We start from the raw sequence: 21,575 nt of genomic DNA on the forward strand, positions 1-21,575 counted from the left end.
GTTGAACTCATGCCACAAAACAAAAAACAAACGAACCAACAAGAAAGACAGAAACTGTACACAAAGAAGTGAAGAAAAGGAAAGATTCAGGTTTTGTTTCAGATACCCTCTGATATTAATTCACCTTTCGGAGCTTAAAACCTAGCGATACTGCTCCCTATAAATGAAACAATGCTTCAGCTAGACAACCACTCAGAGAGAGCACTCCTTTGCCAAGGTCAATGCTATATCTTGCAATTTTACAGGAAAGAATCTTCATTAAATTGTTTTGGCCATGCTACATCTATCTACCAATTTGAATGAAATTTAACTCAGTTATGATGTTGCTGGCAAACAGTAGACAGACAAACAAACAACACTGAAAATGCCAAGCTGCTGACATTTTAAACTAATAGAACAATCACTTGTTTTACTCTGCATGACTCATAGCAGGTTATTACAGACTTTGATGTGTTTAGCGCCTTCTTCCTGCAAGACTTAAATGTACACAATTAAACCAGTTTACAGTAAAAATTAATCATTCAATGAGTTGTTATAATTATGGCCTCTATTTCAGTCTGTGCAAAAATCATACACTAAATATTTTTTGGCTACTTTGTATTCTATTTAGATTAGCTAAGACTATCATCACAGATCTCTGATCTCAGATCTATCTTCAAACTTGCAGTATGAAAATTCATCCAGTAGATGGAAGTGTTTGTCCAAGTTCTCTCATGATCCAATTACAGTACCCTCCTGTTAGCATTAGGATGAAATATGTCTTTTTTAAATTTGTGACGAGACAAGAGTAGAATCTGTCTTTTAGAATAGAATAGAATATGCTTTGTCATTATACAGTGTAATACTGTTATGCCACCGACATAACGAAATTGCAAAGTTTCTTCTTGCCAGAGCAAGAAAATCATGAGAAATAGAGCAAAAGTAGTCTATTTACAAATATACATCTAAATAACAGTGTGAATAAACCCCCTGTCAAAAGTTTTAGGACAGGTTCTAATTTATTTGAATGAGAAAGTGTCCTAAACTTTTTGACAGGGGGTGTATAAATAGCAGAGTAAATGAGTTAGTGGTGTATATTGCACATTCTACATTATATTGTTCGCTGGGTGTTGGACATGAGACATGTGAGAGTTCAGGGTGGTGATGGCGCTCAGAAATAAGCTGTTTTTAAAGGGGACATATTATGCAAACCTCACTTTGTGAGAGTGTTCTTATAGTAGTGTGTGTTGCAGTAGCCTCACTATGAGGTTCGAATTTGAAAACTGTCCTCCCTTTCTTGCTACACCACATTTTGTGAAAATGCCTGCTCAAACGTCCGATTTTGATTTGGGTCTGCTTATGACGAAATAAGCGGATTTAACTCCTCCCTCTGACTTGAATGGGGGAGGAGCGCGCGTTCCGCTGTCTCGGTTTCTCGTAGTGCCTCGCTGAGTGTTTGCTTTCTGCAGAGCAGTGGCGGCAGCGGCGCTGGGCAGCTCCCCACTCTCGGCTGGTGGTGGCCGGCGGCTGCTCCGGCAGCCAGCCGCCGGCAGCTGGCCGCCGAGGCACTACGAGAAGCCGAGAGAGCAGAACACGCGCTCACGTCCCAGCCCCGCACAACATCCGCGTTCAAGCCGCACGTCAGGATGGCTGAGTGCGGGCCTGGGGAAGAAGAGGAGCAAGAGACCGAGCCGCCTACGTCGCCGCCGCTCTCCAGACGGCTGCTACCGGTGCCATGAGCCTAGTCACTTCGCACGAGACTGCCTGGCGCCCGCACCGAGAAGCCAAGCTCCGGGAAACGAGAGAAGAGGTGCTGTGAGGGAACCGCCACTCCAGAACCCCCTGGCTGGCTGCCGGCGGCTGGGGAGATGCTCCGGCAGCTGGGGAGATGCTCCGGCGGCCGGCTGCTGGCTGCCGGCTGCCGGAGCATCTCTCCTGCTAGCGGCTGCTGCCTGTGGTGGCCCACCGTTTCGTCAAGGGGCGCGGGTTCTTGGTGTGGTGGAGCTGTCGGGGATTACGGGAGCGAACTCTCCGCTGGCCGGCTCTTTTGCTCTTGGGTTTCCTCCAAAGAGGTGGCTCAGTCCCTCGGTGACAGCTTGTTGTCAGTTCTTCCTCCGTCTGCAGTCGGGCGAGCGCCATCCCACTTCTGACACTAATGTAGCACTGAGCGCGTCCTCTCCCAGAGAGGGGAGGGGGAGTGGGCGCGGACAGATGCGTTCATTTGAATACCTGGAAGCAGGCCCAGAAACAGCCTGTTCTGAGGAGAGCTGGTGAGAGTGAATTTTTCGACCGCTGAAACTCCGAACAAAGGATGATTTGGGGGCGAACAAACTTAAATACTACGTTTTTGGGCTTCTGAGACCTATATGACGTGACTGAAAAATAGCGTAATATGGGACCTTCAAGTCTGTTTGTCCTCGCTTTAATGCATCTGTAGCGCCTTCCAGAGGGCAACAGATCAAAAAGCTGAGAAGCGGCATTTGAAATGTCCTTGATGCTGTTCTGAGCTCTGCTGAGGCACCGGGAGAAGTAGATGTCCATGAGGGAGGGGAGAGGACTTTTGGCTTCTACCTCACACTATTTATATGTAAATACATTTTTGTAACTTTCACAAACAGTTATTTTAATTGTGAACATCCTTTTTCAATTGGTAAAAAAGGATTTTAATCTGATGACTATCTCAGCCAGTCTATGACCTTCCATTTTTTCCCCCACTGATATATGTATAAATATTTGTAACATCTGGTAAATGGCCAGTGTGTTTGGGCTCATTGGCTTTACACTATGAAGTTCTGGATCTTGGTTGGTTTGGATTATGGCCACTTCTTGTCTTTTTCCACAGATTTGACAATCACTTTGGTAAAGGTTACACTTTTGGTCTTATATGTCTAGAAATCTTGGCTCAAGAACCACTTGTTTGCTTCTGATAAGAGGCTAAGAGGCATTTTGCACTACTTACAACTGCGAGTCTGCAAGTCAAGTCTTGTGTGTTGAGTGTGAATTGTCATACTTACCTACCTGTGCTCTGCAGACAGACCATGATGTCCCTGACAATTGTTTTGGGGTTCCTGTTACCAGCTTGAAGGTAGATTATAACAACTGTATTTGTTTTCCTTCTTGATTTAATCATAATCTCAATAGATGAAAAGATTACAATGAAAGCGAGACATCCACTGCCCTTTAACTGTTTAAAATTCAAGCAAAAAAAAAAAAAACCTGGGCAATGAGTTGCACCTGTCAGTCGGTCAATATCTTGTTTGTCCACACCTGAAAAAAAGAGACTTAGTCTTAAAATGAGTCTTTGTAAATATAAAATAAATAAATAAATTAATTAATAAATAAGACATGTAAGCAAAGAAGTGAATAGGGAAATAAAAGCTAAAGACAGTCTGTACTTTGTACATTGTTGTTTTGAGCTCACATTCATGCCTGAAGTCAGCACACCTATCTGCAATTATTGTTTAAGCTATTGCAGGTTTTAAATCATGCTGTCTCTGATGAAGACAGAGCAAATATAAAAGATGCTCTCTATGGATTCAGCTGAAAAAGCTGCTAATACAAGTGCTCTATGGGCCAAATCTCATCACGAAATTTGGAAAATTTTATCAGCATTTGCACCACTAAACAAATTAACGTCTAATGAATAAGACACCATAAAACTTCACCCCCTCAAGTGAATTTAGCTTAAAACACTACAGACTTAGCTTCATGGAGCTACTAGCAAGGCTGGAGACCTATTAGTCTTCCTCTAAGCTGTATATTTGAAAGAGGGGATAAATCAACAACTGTAAAAGGACTATTCTTCAGATAGATGATTGTGAGTGTTGAGCAACTTTATAGATACAATCAGTAACAAAAATTTCCTCTGTACATTGACAGTCACATGAACATAACACTGAGTTTTGTGGACTTTAGCGACCTCCCAAGTCACCAGATCTAAATCCAGTAGCTCATTCATGCTGTGGCAGCATGAATGTGCAGCTAACACTTGTGCAGAAATTTTGTGATGCTGTCATGTGTAAATGTTACAGAATCGTAAGGGTTTCTTGCATCTTGTGAAGCCCATGACAGTAAGAGCTGAGACTGTTTTGAGAGGGTCTTTTACGAGCATGGGGAGTGCTTGTGAGTGTAAATTATGCTGTTTTCTTCTATTGCCAAATTGGATCAATCTCTCCTGGAGATTTAACATATTTAATCATTTTAACAACTAGACATTATTCGTCATTAATGAATAATGTAATATATACATTTGAATGGAAATCAAGAAGGTGGTATAAAAGTTAATGGATGTTTTCAGTGCATACTGGTTTCCAGTATGTGTTCAGTCAGAGCACAAGTTGACATATTCTGTTTTCATCCTCAGTGGAAAGCTGCCATATTTCATCCTCTTGTGTGCCACATGGCAGTCATCTCTTATCAAATAAAGCTGAGTTGCAACCTTTAATGCATGCAGTTATCAGCTGCTGAAGATCAGCTGTCGCCCAGAAGAGTCATTCTTACTATCAAGTGGTCAATTGAACAGCACTGTTTATGTTGCTTAATGTTTGTATCCATGGTACTGCTGGTCAGTTGTAATCACTTGTGCAGCCTATTCACCACTTAATTACTACATACAGTATGGCTAGCACAGCTTGCTTTGTGGCTGCCTCTGTACCTTACCTTGGTTCACCAGAGGCCTCCAGTTCTGGCACACACAGTCATATTATAGCAACAACTAACGACAGACATTTGTTCGAAAGCCTATCCCAGTATACACTGGGTAGAGTTGTCAAGTGTGGAATTAAAATGATCTGTCTACATAATGGTCACTTTGCTCCTTGCCACAAACTGTAGGATAAAGTAGATGACCTGTCAGGTTGAGACAGGTTTTGTCCATTGATATTACATTACAATGATTTTCTGTCTTTTTGTCAAAATCAATTTCTCACACCTGGAAAGCTGCCATGCCCTTAATTTTGACATCAGATTTTCCAATATCCACAGCCAGTTCCTATTTCCCTCCTTTCCAGTCTACGTGTTGTATTGCTGGAAAGGTGACAGATATGCTGCAGATATGCTTCGCCAAGCCTAAGCTACTCCACTCCACAGTATGTAGACTGTGCTCAAGCAGTAAGATTTGCTGTTCAGTCAGTAACTTTGTTTTGATTGATCTGTTTCCTGTACCTGCAGTTTTACAGATGATTTACTTTCAGTTCATAGACCTCCTGCCTTGGCCGTCCCCCTCACTGATCTACCTTGGTTTCATAAATCCTTTCCTGCCTGGCTCTTGTCTACATTTGCCTCTGCCCTGCACAGGCAAGCTTCAGCCCCAAGCTCCTATCTATCAGTGCAAACCTCATCCCTAGACTCTCAGTTAGAAGGCCAAACCTCAGTATCCACCCAAAACCATGGTGAGGCTGGACTCAAATCAACTGCAGCCAGTTTTATAGTCTTCTTGTACCCAACCCCAATCCTGTGACAACAGTGGCTCATATTATTCAGAAGTTCAAGACCCACGGGACAGTAGCCAACCTCCCTGGACGTGGCCGCAAGAGGAAAATTGATGACAAATTGAAGAGACGGATCATTCGAATTGTATCCAAAGAGCCCAGAGCAACCTCCAAAGAAATTAAAGGTGAACTCCAAGGCCAAGGTACATCAGTGTCAGATCGCACCATTCGTCGTTGTTTGAGCCAAAGTGGACTTCGTGGGAGACGACCAAGGAGGACACCACTGCTGAAAAAAACTCATAAAAAAGCGAGACTGGAATTTGCAAAAATGCATGTTGACAAGCCACAAAGCTTCTGGGAGAATGTCCTTTGGACAGATGAGACCAAACTGGAGCTTTTTGGTAAGGCACATCAACTCTATGTTCATAGACTCAAAAACCAAGCATACGAAGAAAAGAACACTGTCCCTACGGTGAAACATGGAGGAGGCTCAGTAATGTTTTGGGGCTGCTTTGATGCATCTGGCACAGGGTGTCTTGAAAGTGTGCAAGGTACGATGAAATCTGAAGACTATCAAGGCATTCTGGAGAGAAATGTGCTGCCTAGTGTCAGAAAGCTTGGTCTCAGTCGCAGGTCATGGGTCTTCCAACAGGACAACGATCCAAAACACACAGCCAAAACACCCAAGAATGGCTGAGAGAAAAGCGTTGGACTATTCTAAAGTGGCCTTCTATGAGCCCAGATCTGAATCCCATTGAACATATGTGGAAGGAGCTGAAACATGCCATTTGGAGAAGACACCCATCAAACCTGAGACAACTGGAGCTGTTTGCTCATGAGGAGTGGGCCAAAATACCTGTTGACAGCTGCAGAACGCTCATTGACAAATACAGAAATCGTTTAATTGCAGTGATTGCCTCAAAAGGTTGTGCAACAAAATATTAAGTTATGGGTACCATCATTTTTGTCCAGCCCTATTTCATTAGTTTGTTTTTTAAAATAATTATGTTAATCAACAATTCAAAAGTGATGGCTGATTTTGATTATTTAATTTTCAATAAATTTTTATTTATTGTTACTTTTGTGAGTTTCAAGTGATTTCAGTGAGAATTGTGGGTTTTTCCTTCTTTAACTGAGGGGTACCAACAATTTTGTCCACGTGTGTATATTAACAGGGGCGGATTGAACGTTATTTCATTCGGTCGTTTGATCGAAGGGCCGGTATCTGGGGCCGGTGCGGTGATCTTTATTAAATAATTTTGTTTACTGATCACCCGGTGCCCGCATGGCTCATCGGGGAAAGCAGAAGACCCATTTGCAGGGGTGGTCTCCGACGCAGTGGCCCGGGTTCGATTCCTGCCTGTGGCACTTTTATGCATGTCTTCCCCCTACTCTTCTCCCCATTTCCTGTCACTCTTCACTGCAACTATCACAGTAAAAAGGCAAAAAAAGTAAAGAATTTTGTTTATTTATCCATATGCGGCCGAATGGGATGAGCGTCCAACCATTAATCAGCCCTGTACACGCACGCAGGCACACATGCTTCACACCACAACCCCTGAGTGAAAATGAATTTGTCTATGTGAACCGAAAAAATGTACATTCAATCAGTGTACAAATTATTTGTACATCGGACATGATCATAACAAATTTAGTGGCAGGGTGGCCTGGGTCAACACATGATTCATTCATCCTGACGCACAGCAGTGAAAAGACTGCCGGCTGGCGCTGCGTGAAATGCCGTGGATCCCGCAGCTTATTTATATACAGATACATTCATGAGTTACTTTGGATTGACCATTCATGGTAAAATGTGGGTGTGTTGTGGGCGGAATGTGAGGTGGATCCACCTGTGCAATCTTCCAGCTGGTGTGTGATTTATCAAGAAACTGCATGCAGCTGTGCTTACGCTTAAGTGCTTAAGTTTTATAAATCAGGGGCGAAGGGCATATGCCCTTTTCGTATTTTTGGCGTACGCAAACTTTAGTATGGATCCTACGCAATGTTTTATAAATGAGGCCCCTGGCCTCTAACTTAATACTTTCTTCTGTTGCTTCCATGTGTCACCTTTCAGGGGGCCCAAAGCTCTTTAGATGGCACTCCTGAAAAAGCGAGGCTACCAATGACATAAGGGATTCCACCTATTTCCATGTCATATGACTCCTTTGTCTCTTTTGTGCTAGTCGTCTAAAGCCACCTAGCCGCCAGTTCACTACTGAAACTGCTGGCAGTCAGCCTGATGGTCTCCAACTGGCTAACCCCCAGCTAATTCTGTCTATGGTTGGCAATCTTAGAAGCTGCTCATTTTCAGTTTGATCCTGCAGTATTTTCTTCAGGGGGCCATAGGCTCACCATTAGATCACTTCATTTGGTAAAAAGATAGTGACCTACAACCAACATTGTTTTCGGGTAAAAATCTAACTTTCTCTTTACTAAAATTAAAATTTCAAGCAGTGTGGAGGACTTTTGCATATTGAATACTATAAGACAAGTTGTTTATTATTGCTTTGAGCCATTAGGATTTTCAAAAAAAAAAAAAAGTTAAAAGCACATTAGTTGCAGTGATAACAATGATGTAAACTGTTACAAGATGCGAATCTTCTCAATAAAGCTGGAACCAAAAAATAACTGCCACTGACAAAAATCTAACATCGTCATTACTGCAGTTATATGAGGTTGTTAACAATAACTGCAATATTTGAAGGTTCATGTATGACCCCCTCACTGCAGATTGGCTATTTTTGTTCTTTGAGTGTCTCTGATGAGCACGGTCCAAATCAGCCACTGCTGTGATTAGCTAAAAGTGCTGTGACAGCACATGTTCCTTCACCTTCAGTAACAAGCACAAAGGATACGTCTCTCTCTCTCTCTCTCTCTCTCTCTCTCTGTGTGTGTGTGTGGTCAGGTGCTGGCTATACTTGTGGGGACCAAATGTCCCCACAACTGTAGGAAAACCGAAAACAATGTCACTTGTGGGGACCTCCTTTCGGTCCCCAAAAGTTTAAACAGTGTTTTTGTGTGTGTGTGTCTGTGTGTGTGTGTGTGTGTGTGTGTGTGTGTGTGTGTGTGTGTGTGTACACGTGTGTGTGCGTGTTCATGAGTTTATAGTGTATGTGCATGGATGTTTTTACCCATGAATTTGCATAGATTATCCAAGCACAGAAAAATATTACCAACCACCTACAATGTGCTTCTTCCTGCTTCCTTCTTCTACTGCACCAAACAAACCTGCAAGAAGCCTGCTACAAAAGCTTGCAGCATGCACTGTGTGACTCAAAGGCGTATTTAATGGTGCTGAAGATTGCTGGACTGCGCGGTCTCACAGAAGTGACAGAAACCTGAACAAACACAAGGAAGAGATGCCAAACCCAGCGCATGGACAGTCTACTCAGGACACAACCAGACAATGATGTACTGAAAATTAAATGTCTTTTTTTTAAACTACAGTATTCATAGTGACTGCATTAACACACCTTCATATTTGAGCTCCATGGTTTTTGGGTGACAGCAGCTGTTTGATGTGTTTTGATGCGCTTCTTACTTACTGTCCCTCTCAAACTCTGCTGGACCCAGCTGTTGGTTCATGCTGGCCGAGCTTCTCTTTGAAAAAAAAATCCATTGTTTACAAAGATGCTGGGTAAGATACCCTCAAGGCCCCCTCGGGCAAGAATAAGCTATTGGTTGCTGTTAACACTCCCTGCTTTAACACCATTAGTGTAGTGTATATGATTTCTTTGTAACTAAATACACAGTTTTACTGAGGTGAGTGGAAAGTATAAGTGCAATGTACACTAAAATAAATTGAAATTTTAGGGCCCTAAATGAAAGAGTCCAACATTGTTGACATTCTGTTATACATGAGTGTCTCACCTATCCTTTCAGTTTAAATTATGCTTTGTGCACACTGCATTGTCTGGTCGGCCTTACAAATAGACCTGAGCATGTTGAATACTTCTAAATGACAAAAACTGTCCAAGTGTGGTTTAACTTCAGTGATCTGCTTCAATGTGCTAATACACAATGAAGTAAAATATTTTACAGTTATGGTATCAACCAGTGAAAACAAGGGAAAGGGTTTATGATTGTGAAGACCACATATATTGGACACAGGCAAAAAGGTGAAATTGACGCACTAAGGTTGTATTTTACAGTTATCTGTTGTTTCCTGGTTCAAGTTACCACAACAAAGGGTAGACACACGGAGAACAATTAAAGCGTATTGTATTAAGTTAAATAAAACCAAATTATGAAAGTATAACACGAGGTTGTGGAAATCAGTAGTGTCAATTATGTCTGTACTGTGTTTGCCCTTCATTAGGCCAGCAACAGACTGGGTGCCACATTAAGCAGCCGCCTGCTGAGTCAATACAAATACAGGTTAATACTGGAACAACCCATAAGATGACCCCTGGTTGCTACAAATCCCCTGGTCAGAGGCTCAAAAGCGAGGTAAAGAAGCACAGCACAAAGCGTAGGCAAAAAGAACAATATTTATTGTGGTTTTCTCAAAAAACAGAACTACAAACATGGATGGCAGAACTACAACTGGAAGTACTGGTCAAGAAGGTGACAGAACAGACAAGGGCTCCCATTTAACCTGGCAATAGCCAGATTAATAATTGTGTAGTACTTGATAGTACTCCACAATATCAATCTGGGACCGCTCCATGTAAATCTGTTCGGAGGAAAGAGGCACGGATTGGACAATGCAACAGTATGTCCCGCCTCTGACAGGTTTGTTTTTAGCCAATCGCGGGATCTTCACAACGAGCGGAGCCAATTGGTAGATTAAACTCTTACCAAAACCCGTAGGTAAAAAAGCACATGATCATTGTCCTCCGTTGCCATGTTTGTTTTGATCTACTGGCGCTTGGTGTCATCTTCACACCCGGATATCCCGGATTTGTGAACTCACAAATATCGCGAGAAATCAGCTTGCTGGCAAGGTTAGCTCCCACTAGCTGGAGGGCAAACTGGAAATACAACAGTCAATTCAAAAACCAACCAAATTTACAAATGACCCATGTAAGGTCAGACCTGGGCAGGTAGCAAACAATATACAAAATGCAAAGTTACCTTAAACAAGACAACAATTTGGCTTTGCTATAACTGACTAGAATTATAGGTAACTGTGACATGAACTGGCTCAATGATTAAACAGGGACTTAACTTAGAGGATATCACTAAGACAGAGCAGGGAGGTTGTGCTGGCTGGAGGGATGGTGTGTGTCAGGTGGTTCGGTGGAGGGACACAGTGTCCGGTGGAAGGGCCAATGGTCCAATGGAAAGGCAGGTGGTCCGGTAGACGGGCAGATGATCCGGTGGATAGGCAGGTTCTGCAGTCGAGGGGGCTCCAGAGGGTAAGCTGTCCAACCTGATGGTGTTACTAGTGAGCAAAGGTGCCAGAGTTCCATACGATTTGGAGATGGTGGGATTGCGGAATGTGGATCCAGGTTGGCACAAGCAGATGGGAGCCCAAACTGAAACACAAGAAAGTTTGATGAGTATAGGTAGTAGAAACTGAGCCAGATGTGAATAGGTTGCTGAATACTGATGTGACTGGTTCAAAGGCCCAACATCAACCGAGAGGAGAGCGTCTGCTTATATGCAGGAGGAGACGGCCGATAACTAATTGTTCCCATCTGCTTGCTAATCTCAGCTGATTGGAGTGGCAGCACCTGCCCGTCAATTCCAAGCACACATGCCACCTGCGAGAGAGATAGATGGAGGAGGAAAAGAGGGACAAGAGCTGTCACTACCTGGCTCCGGGGGCAGAGGGCATGACACTGGTGTCACCACTGCTAAAATAGTGGGGGCAGTGACTTTAAATGCATGAACTTTTAAAGAGAGATGGAAGTGCCAGCAAAAGCATGTTGCAATTACTCTTTCTGTTCTCCATTCATGTTTCTACAGTTTTTCTCCTTCTCTTTTGTCTGCGGTTTGTCTTCGTTTTTCTTCTTTGTATATTTGTTTGTGTCTGTACCTGGGTGTGGACACCTGTTCTTCTCTGTGTGCACCTGACACTTTTGAGATTCTTCCACTAATGAATTACTGAAACTTCAACTCTGAATTGTCACTACACTCTTTGCCAGATTGTTCTGCATGCTGCAGTGGTAGTATTGTGGTATAGTGGTACTTCTTTGCATGCTTTGAAGCGCTGAACCCGACAACCAGAGAGAGGGCTAGTCCTTGTCCTCCATCTGTCAGGCCAGCTTTTGCCATCAACACAGCAGACACATGGAGGACCCTAACTAAGGTTCACCCACGAGAAGCGACAGGTCAGGACAACATCCCGGGGCGTGTGCTGGTAGATGACTAACATCTTTAACATCTCCCTCAATCAGCCCATTGTCCCCAGATGCTTCAACACATCCACCATAGTTCCAGTGGCAAAGAAATCAGTTGTGTCCTGTCTGAACACCTATTGCCCCATCACACTAACACCAATTGTGATGAAGTGTTTTGAATGACTCATCAAACCACACATCACAGCCAGCCTCCCTGCATCACTTGACCGTCTTCAATTCGCTTGCCGTCCCAACTGCCCCACAGAGGATGCAATATTCACCACCTTGCACTCTATCATCACTCATCATAAAGACACCAATACCAGAATCCTGTACATTGATTTCAGCTCAGCGTTTAATACTATCATCTTCCAGAGACTAATGGAGAAGCTACTACTCAGACTGGATACTGCCACATCACGCTCAGCATTGGATCTACTCAAAGCTGTGTGCTCAGTCCTGTTTTATTTACACTGCTAACACACGACTGTGCAGCCACACAAGAGGGGATCCAGATCATAAAGTTTGCCGATGACACCACAGTGGTTGGATTCATTTGTCGGAAGGAGGAATCAGTGTGCAGGGATGAAGTGAAACACCTTGAGGGCTGGTGCAGAGAGAACAACCTGCTCAACGTGGACAAAACAAAGGAGCTGATGATCGACGTCCGGAGGTCATGACCTGAACTTGTGCCCCTCAGCATCAATGGCTGCACAGTGTAGAGAGTGGAGAACATCAAGTTCCTTGGAGTGCATATTTTGCAGGACCTGAGCTGGAATAAGAACACCTCAGCGATCTTCAAACGGTCCCAGCAGAGACTGCATTTCCTGAGGAAGCTGAAACAAGCCTCTCTCCCCACCAGCATCCTCAGGATTTTCTACAGAGGTGTGGTCGAGAGTGCCCTGACATATTACATCTCATTATGGTACTCCAGCTGCAGTATGTCAGACAGAAAAGCCCTGCAGAGGATAGTCAGGGGAGCTGACATAGTCATCAGAGTTTCCCTCCCCTTTGTTCCAGAATTTTTCCAGAGCCACTGCAGCAGCAGGACACTGAACATCGTTAGGGACTCCTCACCCTCTCTCCATAAAATCCTTGAACTGCTGCCATCAGGCAAACGTTATCAGAGCATCAAAGGCAGAATCACCAGACTGATAAACAGCTTTGTTCCACAAGCTATCAGAATACTGAACTGTTGGTCTGTTTTTTGTTTCCTGGAGAAACACTCTTATCATGCTTGATGACAATAAAGCTTGATTTGATTTGATTTTTGGCTAAAGTCACATATTTTTTTTGTCATCTAGGCTTTTGCTGTCTGCCTAATATTAAACTTTCTTGTGCCTCAGATTCTAGTCCCTCCAGTTGTCTCTTTGACAGCCAGCTTCTACAATCAACTCCAAGCTACAACCCACCATGTCTGATGTGAGGCTTAGCCTCCAGTCATACAGTTCCATTCACCTGCTACAAGTGTCATTTAATATCATAAGAATGTTACAGCTGAACCTTTTAACAGATGTCTGGCAAGTCACAGGGATGTGCGATTTCATACTTTTGATGTCTTCAGTTTTGTTCTACACATTGCATAATAGTAAAAAATAAGAAAAAGCCTTCAATATGCAGGTGTGTCCAAACTTGTGATGACTGCATCTGTTTAGGAACATCAAGGTGAGAAATGTTTTGGATCAGCTTTAATAAACATTCTTCACAGGACTGTGCTACACAAAAGCACAAACCTGTCTTACTTCAACAGAGTGCATTTTCAAATAAATGAAAGTCAAGGCATGCTGATTCAAGAGCAACCCCATCATGTTAAAGAATGAGATGTTAGAGGACAGAAGCACGAGGCGATGTTCTCACACAGGTCATCCAGGTCATTATGTCCATTATGTCTTGCAGTCTGGATAGCTGATTAGTTTCATCAGGTGTCATAAATAGAGCGTTGTCAGCACAGCAACGGAAATTATCACAGTGCTTCCGACTAATATTGTCTAAAGGAAGCAAGTATAATGTGAACAGTATCAGTCCAAAGAACCCTGAGGAACTCCATGATTAGCCCGACTATGCTCAGAAGTGTCCATGTTGATGTGCACAAACTGGAACCTGTCTGATAAGTAGGATTTAAACTAGTTCAGTGCTGTCCCTTTAATGCCAATAGAATGTTCTAGTGACTGTAAAAAGTTTGTGGTCGATTGTGTCAAATGCCGCACTAAGGTCCAACAAAACAAGTATAGAGACCAGTCCATTATCCAACGCTATGAGAAGGTCACTAGTAACTTTCACTAGAGCGGTTTCAGTGCTATGATGCACCCTGAAGCCTGACTGAAACTTTACAAACAAGATATTGCTTTGTAAATGTTCACATAATTTATCTGCAACTGTCTGGGGGGGAACCATCCTCCCCTGGTGACTTGTTGGACCGTAAAGAAATTAAAGCTTTTTCAATTTCCCTTGGAGTAAATGGGCTATCAAGATTTTTCTGTTCCTCCTGATCCAGTTTGGGCAACTCAGTATTGGATAAGAACACATTTATTGTGGTCAGGTCTTCAGATAGTTCTGATTTATATAAATTTTTGTAAAATTATTTAAAGATTTCATTAATTTCTTGTGAGCTGTGTGTGATGTTACCAGCTTCATTTTGAATCTTGTTAATTGTTCTTGAGCTTTCATCTGCCTTTAATTGGTAGGCCAGTACTTTATGAGCTTTCTCACCCAGTTCATAATGCCTTTGTTTTATCCTCATTATGTTTTTTTTTCAGCGATATAGGTGCTTAATGTGTTATATTTAAGTTTTTTATTGACCAGCGAGCGATATATATTCTTATATCTGGATTGCTGAAACTCCTTCTCGAGCTGAAGGATTTCTCTTTCTAACCTCTCCACTTCTGCTGTATATTTCTTTTTGAGTCCTTTTGTGTAGGAGATTATTTGGTAAATGGTAAATGTCTGTATTTATATAGCGTTTTACTATGCCTGCAAGGTACCCAAAGCGCTTTACATGATATGTCACATTTACCCATTCACACACATTCATACACTGATGGTGGAAGCTGCCATGCAAGGCGCAACCCACAACCCATCAGGAGCAATTAGGGGTTAGGTGTCTTGCTCGACATGAGCACAACGGGCCAAGGATCGAACCGGCAACCCTCCGGTTGCAAGACGGCCACTCTACCCACTGAGCCATGCCGCCCCATGGGCGGCCATTGTCCTCTTAAATAAGCTTTTAATGTATCCCATAGTACAAAACTATTAGAAGCAGAGGGACAATTTATGTCACAAAACAATTTTATGTGTTCTCTAATAAATTTACAGAAATCAGCTCTTTTAAGAAGGGTTGGGTTCAAACGCCACCTGTAAAAACTCTGTGTTTTTGCATTAGAATGGACAAAGTAAGCGGTGAATGGTCAGAAAGTAGCCTTGGCAGATATTCAGACTCTAATGCTCTATAAGTTACTTGTGTTGACAAAAGGAAGAGGTCTATTCTAGCAGTTGGAGTAAAAGGACTAATCTCTGGTTTGAGGGTGTATTTGCCTCCAAATGTCTGTTAAAATTAAATCCTTCATAAACTCCAAGGTGCTCTTGGCTGTTTTAGTTTTAGCTGAAGCAGTTGCTGACTTATCCAAAACTTGATCTAGACAGAAATTAAAGTCGCCCCCTATGAGCATACAGTCCCTGACAAAAGTCTTGTCGCTTTTCTTAAGTTGTAGGAACAACAAATAACAACTGGACTTATAGTTGATCAATTGGAATCAGAAATGGCTCATATGAATGACAAAGCCCTCTAGATTATATTTATTATGTCAAAAATAAAGTTTCATATCATTCATTGAGTTTTATCATTTAATTAGGACAGAAAGGTCAGATTTTGTTTGGACAAAAGTCTTGTCGCATACAAAAATAATGTTGAAATTATACATATACTTTATTCTGAATACACAAATATGCTATAAAAACATCAGAACATAAAGTCATGGTGTCTTGCCAAAAATAACTAACATTGTGTATGACTTCCAGAGCTTGAAGGACTGCATCCATACGTCTAATCAATGACTCAAATAACTTATTGATAAAGTCATCTTAAATGGCAAAGAAAACAGTCTTGCAGGGCTCCGAGAGTGCATCAAGATTCTTCGGTTTCATCTTCCAAGCCTTCTCCTTCATTTTACCCCAGACATGCTCAATAATGTTCATGTCTGGTGACTGAGCTAGCCAATCCTGGAGCTCCTGGACCTTCTTTGCTTTCAGGAACTTTGATGTGGAGGCTGAAGTATGAGAAGGAACGCCATTCTGTTGCAGAATTTGCCCTCTCTTATAGTTTGGGATGTAATGGGCAGCAAGAATTTCTTGATACTTCAGGCTGTTGATGTTTCCATCCACTCTGCAGAGCTCTCATACACCCCATACCGGATGTAACCCCAAACCATGATTTTTCTTTCATCAAACTTGACTGCTTTCTTGGTGAATATTGGGTCAGGGCGGCTTCTGCAGGAGTTTTGTTGATTGGGATGTAGTTCAATGGATGATGATTCATCAGAAAAATCAACCTTCTGCCACTTTTCATTGTCTATCCTTCCTGCAAGCTGTGGACCTTGACAAATGCAACACGATTTGTTGTTGTCTTTTGTCTAATGCTGGTTTCTGTGCACTGATTTGACCATGGAGAACACCTCGTGAGAGAATTTGACAAACTGTTCTTGTAGATACAGGGATTTCTGGCAACCGGTTCATGTGTAACTCTGTTGCAGTTGAAAAAGGGCTGGCCCTAGACTGTCGAAGCAACAAATGCTTTTCTCCAACAGGTGTCTGCCTGTCCTGGGCTTGTCATAAACGTCACCAGTTTCTTCATATCTTTTTCTTATCCTCTCTACTTGACATCTGGATACATTAAAGCTGTCTGCCACATCAGCAGCAGACTTGGTCTTCAGGGTCTTGATGATCAGCACTTTGGTCTGTGGTTGGATCTTTGGCATGCTGTCGGGGTCAAGTTGGGCTTCATATGAAGGTCTTGTGTCTTGGGTTTCTTTTTATGCACACCTGGGAATGTGTCAGTTACAGTATTTGTCACAGGTGAACTTCTAATCTGTGATTGGTTGAATCATTTAAAGACATGACAAGACTTTTGTCCTTATAAAAACAGATGTCATGGGCTTTACCAAGACGTGAACATCAGGACACTTTATGACGGGTTCAATTTGCACACAGTTATTAATGCGAAAGCCCTTGACATTAAAATGAACCATTTTTTTTGAGAACTGATTGATTAGAAATAAAGTTATATGCCATTTAAGGTTACTATATCGTTATGCGTCAAGACTTTTGTTCAGGGACTGTATGCTGATGGCATCCTGCCACAGTGAGAAAAATGTCTTGAATAAAGGAGACTTCATCATAGCTTGGGCTCATAGTTTCAGAAACGTCCAGTTTTCTGAGTAAATTTGGCAATGCATCAGCACGTACCGGCCCAGTGGGTCAGTAATTTTTTCCTGAATAGTAATAGGAAGATTTTTATTCATTAAAATAGCAACTCCTCTCGCCTTAGAATTAAAGGATGAAGAAAACACCTGTCCTACCCATTCTCTCCTTAATTTTTTATGTTCTTGCATAGTGAGGTGGGTTTCCTGGATAAAAGCTATGTGTGTTTTAACCTTTTTTTTTAAGGTATGTACTCTAATTTTCCTTTTAGTAGGCCCATTTAGACCATTGACATTGAAGCTGACAAATTTCAACACCCTATCCATGTAAAAAGTACACGTCTGCAGCAGCTCACCATGCAGTCTCCTTGAGTTAATCTCAAAAAAAGAATAATGCCTCTCAATATAACAAACTTCAACAAAAAAATCCCAAAGAAACATAAATCTCCCCTTCCCTTGAGTGTCGACCCCCTGAACATACAGCACCATCTAAAACCACAGGGCAGGAACTACGTTTAGCACTTTTGAAAACTAACATACCCAGCTAATTCCCTACCAGGACTGGAGCCATTTTTGTTTGTTTTCAACACTTGTGATCACTTGGTAGGTAAATAACATGGTAAAAATACACAAAAACACAAAAATACCCACTTAGATATGAAAAAAATCAACCTAGTGCAGCCACACAATAACCAACCTAGTGCAGCCACACAATAACGGATTTACCACTGATTTCAATAATTCAATTCAATTCAATTCAATTTTATTTATATAGCGTCAATTACAGTCAACTCGTCTCAAGACGCTTTACAGAACCCAAATGCCTGACCCCCAGAGCAAGCCCAAAGGCGACAGTGGCAAGGAAAAACACCCTTTTAACAGGGAAGAAACCTCGAGCAGAACCCGGCTCTATATAGGGGGGACCCATCTGCCTGCTGGCCGGGCGGGTTGAGAAGGACAGAAGAGGGCAAGGGGGAGGGATGGGAGAAATAGTACACAAACACAAGAAGGGTGGTGTTGCACTTACAGAGAGTCAGTAAATAATTTGTGAAGATTGAAGCGGGCCTGCCATTTTCCTCTTCATGCCCCGGGAGGCTGCGGTACAGGTGATGATCAGTAATCCCAAAAAAAACAACCCAAAGACCCATTAAAATTCTCTTCCTTTTGACCTGTCTCACTGTTGAATTCAGATTATAAATTGATTTCTAAAGCTCTCACCAATAGACTCAGTAAATATTTATCAAAATTGATTAATCCAGATCAAACTGGGTTTATCCAAAAGAGATCCTCTGCCAGTAATTTGTGTAGTTTATTTAACATCATCCACTTGGCAACAGGACGAAACCTGGTATAGCAATTACTTTAGATGCCGAAAAGGCCTTTGACAGGCTTGAGTGGCATTATTTGTTCAGGGCTTTGGCTAAGTTTGGATTTGGTTCTTCTTTTATTAACTGGGTTAGCACTCTTTATAAAAAAACCCCAGGCCAGAATAGTCACCAATGGACATATGTCCACCGCCTTTTCGTTGAGTAGATCTAGTAGACAGGGTTGCCCTTTTTCTCCTGGACTCTTCGTCCTTGCCATTGAGCCTTTGGCAGAGGCAATCAGAAAAGATGCAGACAAAAAAAGGCTTTAAAGTGGGACCTTTAGTTCACAAAATTAATCTTCTGGCAGATGATATAATTCTTTATCTGACAAACCCATTTGACTGCCTTTCTAAATTACAGACATTCCTGGATACTTTTGAGACTGTTTCAGGTTATAAGGTCAATTGTGAATGAAAAAAAGTGAAATTATCCCATTGACAAAATTTGACTATGTTGTGCTTTGTTTGTTTGTTTTTGTCATGTATTTGTATTCGTATTGTATTGTTCAGTGTAATATTTAATGACACAGTAGATGTGAGCATGAAATGCTATACCAAAAACAAATTCCACCAACTTTGATGTGTTGCCACTAATAAATTAATCTGAATCTGAATCTAAACACCAGCAGAGAAGTCCATTCAAATGGGCCCCAAACAGCGTGAGATATCTTGGAATCATGGTTGATAATAACCTTAAAAACTTATATAAACTTAATTACTCTGTACTGATTAATGAAATAATAATGGACTTGCAGAAATGGACAAATTTGCTGATCACCCTGATTGGTCGAATAAATTGTGTTAAAATGAATATATTACCACAATTACAGTACCTTTTTCCAGTCCTTGCGTATTCCAGTACCACAGAGTTGCTTTACAATACTTAATAAACATATTTGACAGTTCATATGGAATGGTAAGACTCCAAGGGTTTCTGTGGAGAAACTTACATGGGATTATAAACTGGGCGGTCTTTGACTGCCTAGTTTTAAAAAGTGTTGTTTGGCTGCCCAAATGCGACTTTTATCTTTTCTTTTTGAGAAGCAAAGTGTTCCCCCCTGGGTCTGCATTGGAATTTATGCTTTTAAAGACTGTGACTGGTGATTTCCTTTGTAAATGAACCCCAAGGACTACAACAACTATACTCAACAAAAATATGAATGCAACACTTTTGTTTTTGCTCCCATTTTTTATGAGATGAACTCAAAGATCTAAAACTTTTTCCACATACACAATATCACCATTTCTCTCAAATATTGTTCACAAATCTGTCTAAATCTGTGATAGTGAGCACTTCTCCTTTGCTGAGATAATCCATCCCACCTCACAGGTGTGCCACACAAGATGCTGATTAGACACCATGATTAGTGCACAGGTGTGCCTTAGAGTGCCCAATGGCTGTGCGAAGTTGCTGGATATTGGCGGGAACTGGTATAACATGCTGGATGTGGAGGTCCTGGGCTGGTGTGGTCACACGTGGTCTGCGGTTGTGAGGCTGGTTGGATGTACTGCCAAATTCTCTGAAACACCTTTGGAGATAGCTTATGGTAGAGAAATGAACATTCAATACATGAGCAACAGCTCTGGTTGACATTCCTGCTGTCAGCATGCCAATTGCACGCTCCCTCAAATCTTGCGACATCTGTGGCATTGTGATGTGTGATAAAACCCGGGGGTATTCTGTAATTTATATTTTTTTATATATGTTTTATATGTTTTGTTAAATTGGAAAATTTGAAAAATAAAATATTGCGAAAAAAGAGAGCTAATGGACCTGAGGAGGAAGCAAGGAGACCTCCATGAGATTAGCACTGTCTGACAGCGAGATGTGAGATTTTATTCACCACAAATAGAGCCACTCTGGTCACATTATTGCAAAAAAGCCCACACACTGAACTGTTGTTGTTTACATCCTTCCTGTCCTAAACCTGATCAGATTATATTATATTCAGTCTGACTGCATGCATGTTGGCTGCATGGATAAGCCTGCCGTTTCCAGTATACATTTAATGTCTCTTTTGCCTTTCCTTCTAGTATCAATATGTTACTATTTTCAAAATCCCTTTAACAAGCTATAATAGTGCAGCCTCACTCTAGCACACTCACTCCGAGGAACTGCTTGTTCATTCATTCTGTTATATAGTGTCTCCAGACTATTCACCCCAGTTCTTTCTTTTATTTTTTAATAACATTTTGTCATTTTTAATCTAGTTTTGTAAAATAACCATTACAAAATAGTTTCTTTCTGGAATTTTGAAGCTATTCTGAGATGTTCATTAGCAATACAGGTCTCATTCATTGAACACAGATGGAAGATGTAGTTTGATGCTGAAACAACTTCTGCATACAACAGTTATGTGCAACACCCTGAAGTTTTTTAATTTTAGTCAGGTTGTGTTTTGTTTCCCACCAAGACCAAAACCTGTGCTCGTCGAATATACAAACATAACATACATAACAATACAATTGCAAATGTATGTGGAAAATGAAAAACTATTTCCAAATGCTTTAAAGGAACTGTAAATGCCTAGTAGACACACAGACACGACATTGACACCCTTCATCTCATGCTTAGAAGTATACATACAATCTTTGCTGTTTAATCTAAGCTCGGTGGCCTCCTGCTATATTCTGTACAGTGAGGTCCAGGAGTGAATTTTTTTCTTTTTTGCATTTGTTATTTTTCATTACAAATTATATTATCAGTCTAACAATTCTAGTTAAAAGTATTCAATCTGATAAGCCATATTATCACAGCATGATATGACAATGCTCTGGAGAGCTTCTTGTGATGCCAGGAAAGTTTGTCTTTCTCAGTCTTCAAATGCTCCATAAATATTTAGTGGGGCTGAGGTCCGGTGACAGTGGAGAAAAGTTCTTGACAGTCACCACTTGATCTTCTTTGGTCTTTAAGTCAAAGCTTTGAGGTATGTTTGGGCTCATCCTACTGCAGTCTGAATTTTTTCCCACAAAGATGCAAACCAGAGGGTGAGGGTGAAGAATCAAGTGCTACTTCTTGGTCAGAGTGGAGATGATTCATTGCAAGTGTCCAACTCTGTCTTTCAAGAATAAGGCCAAAATATTCTGAGCATGACAGTAAAGC

Source organism: Acanthochromis polyacanthus, chromosome 3 (assembly GCF_021347895.1).
Source record: "Acanthochromis polyacanthus isolate Apoly-LR-REF ecotype Palm Island chromosome 3, KAUST_Apoly_ChrSc, whole genome shotgun sequence".
In the NCBI taxonomy this organism is placed as follows: Eukaryota; Metazoa; Chordata; class Actinopteri; family Pomacentridae; genus Acanthochromis; species Acanthochromis polyacanthus.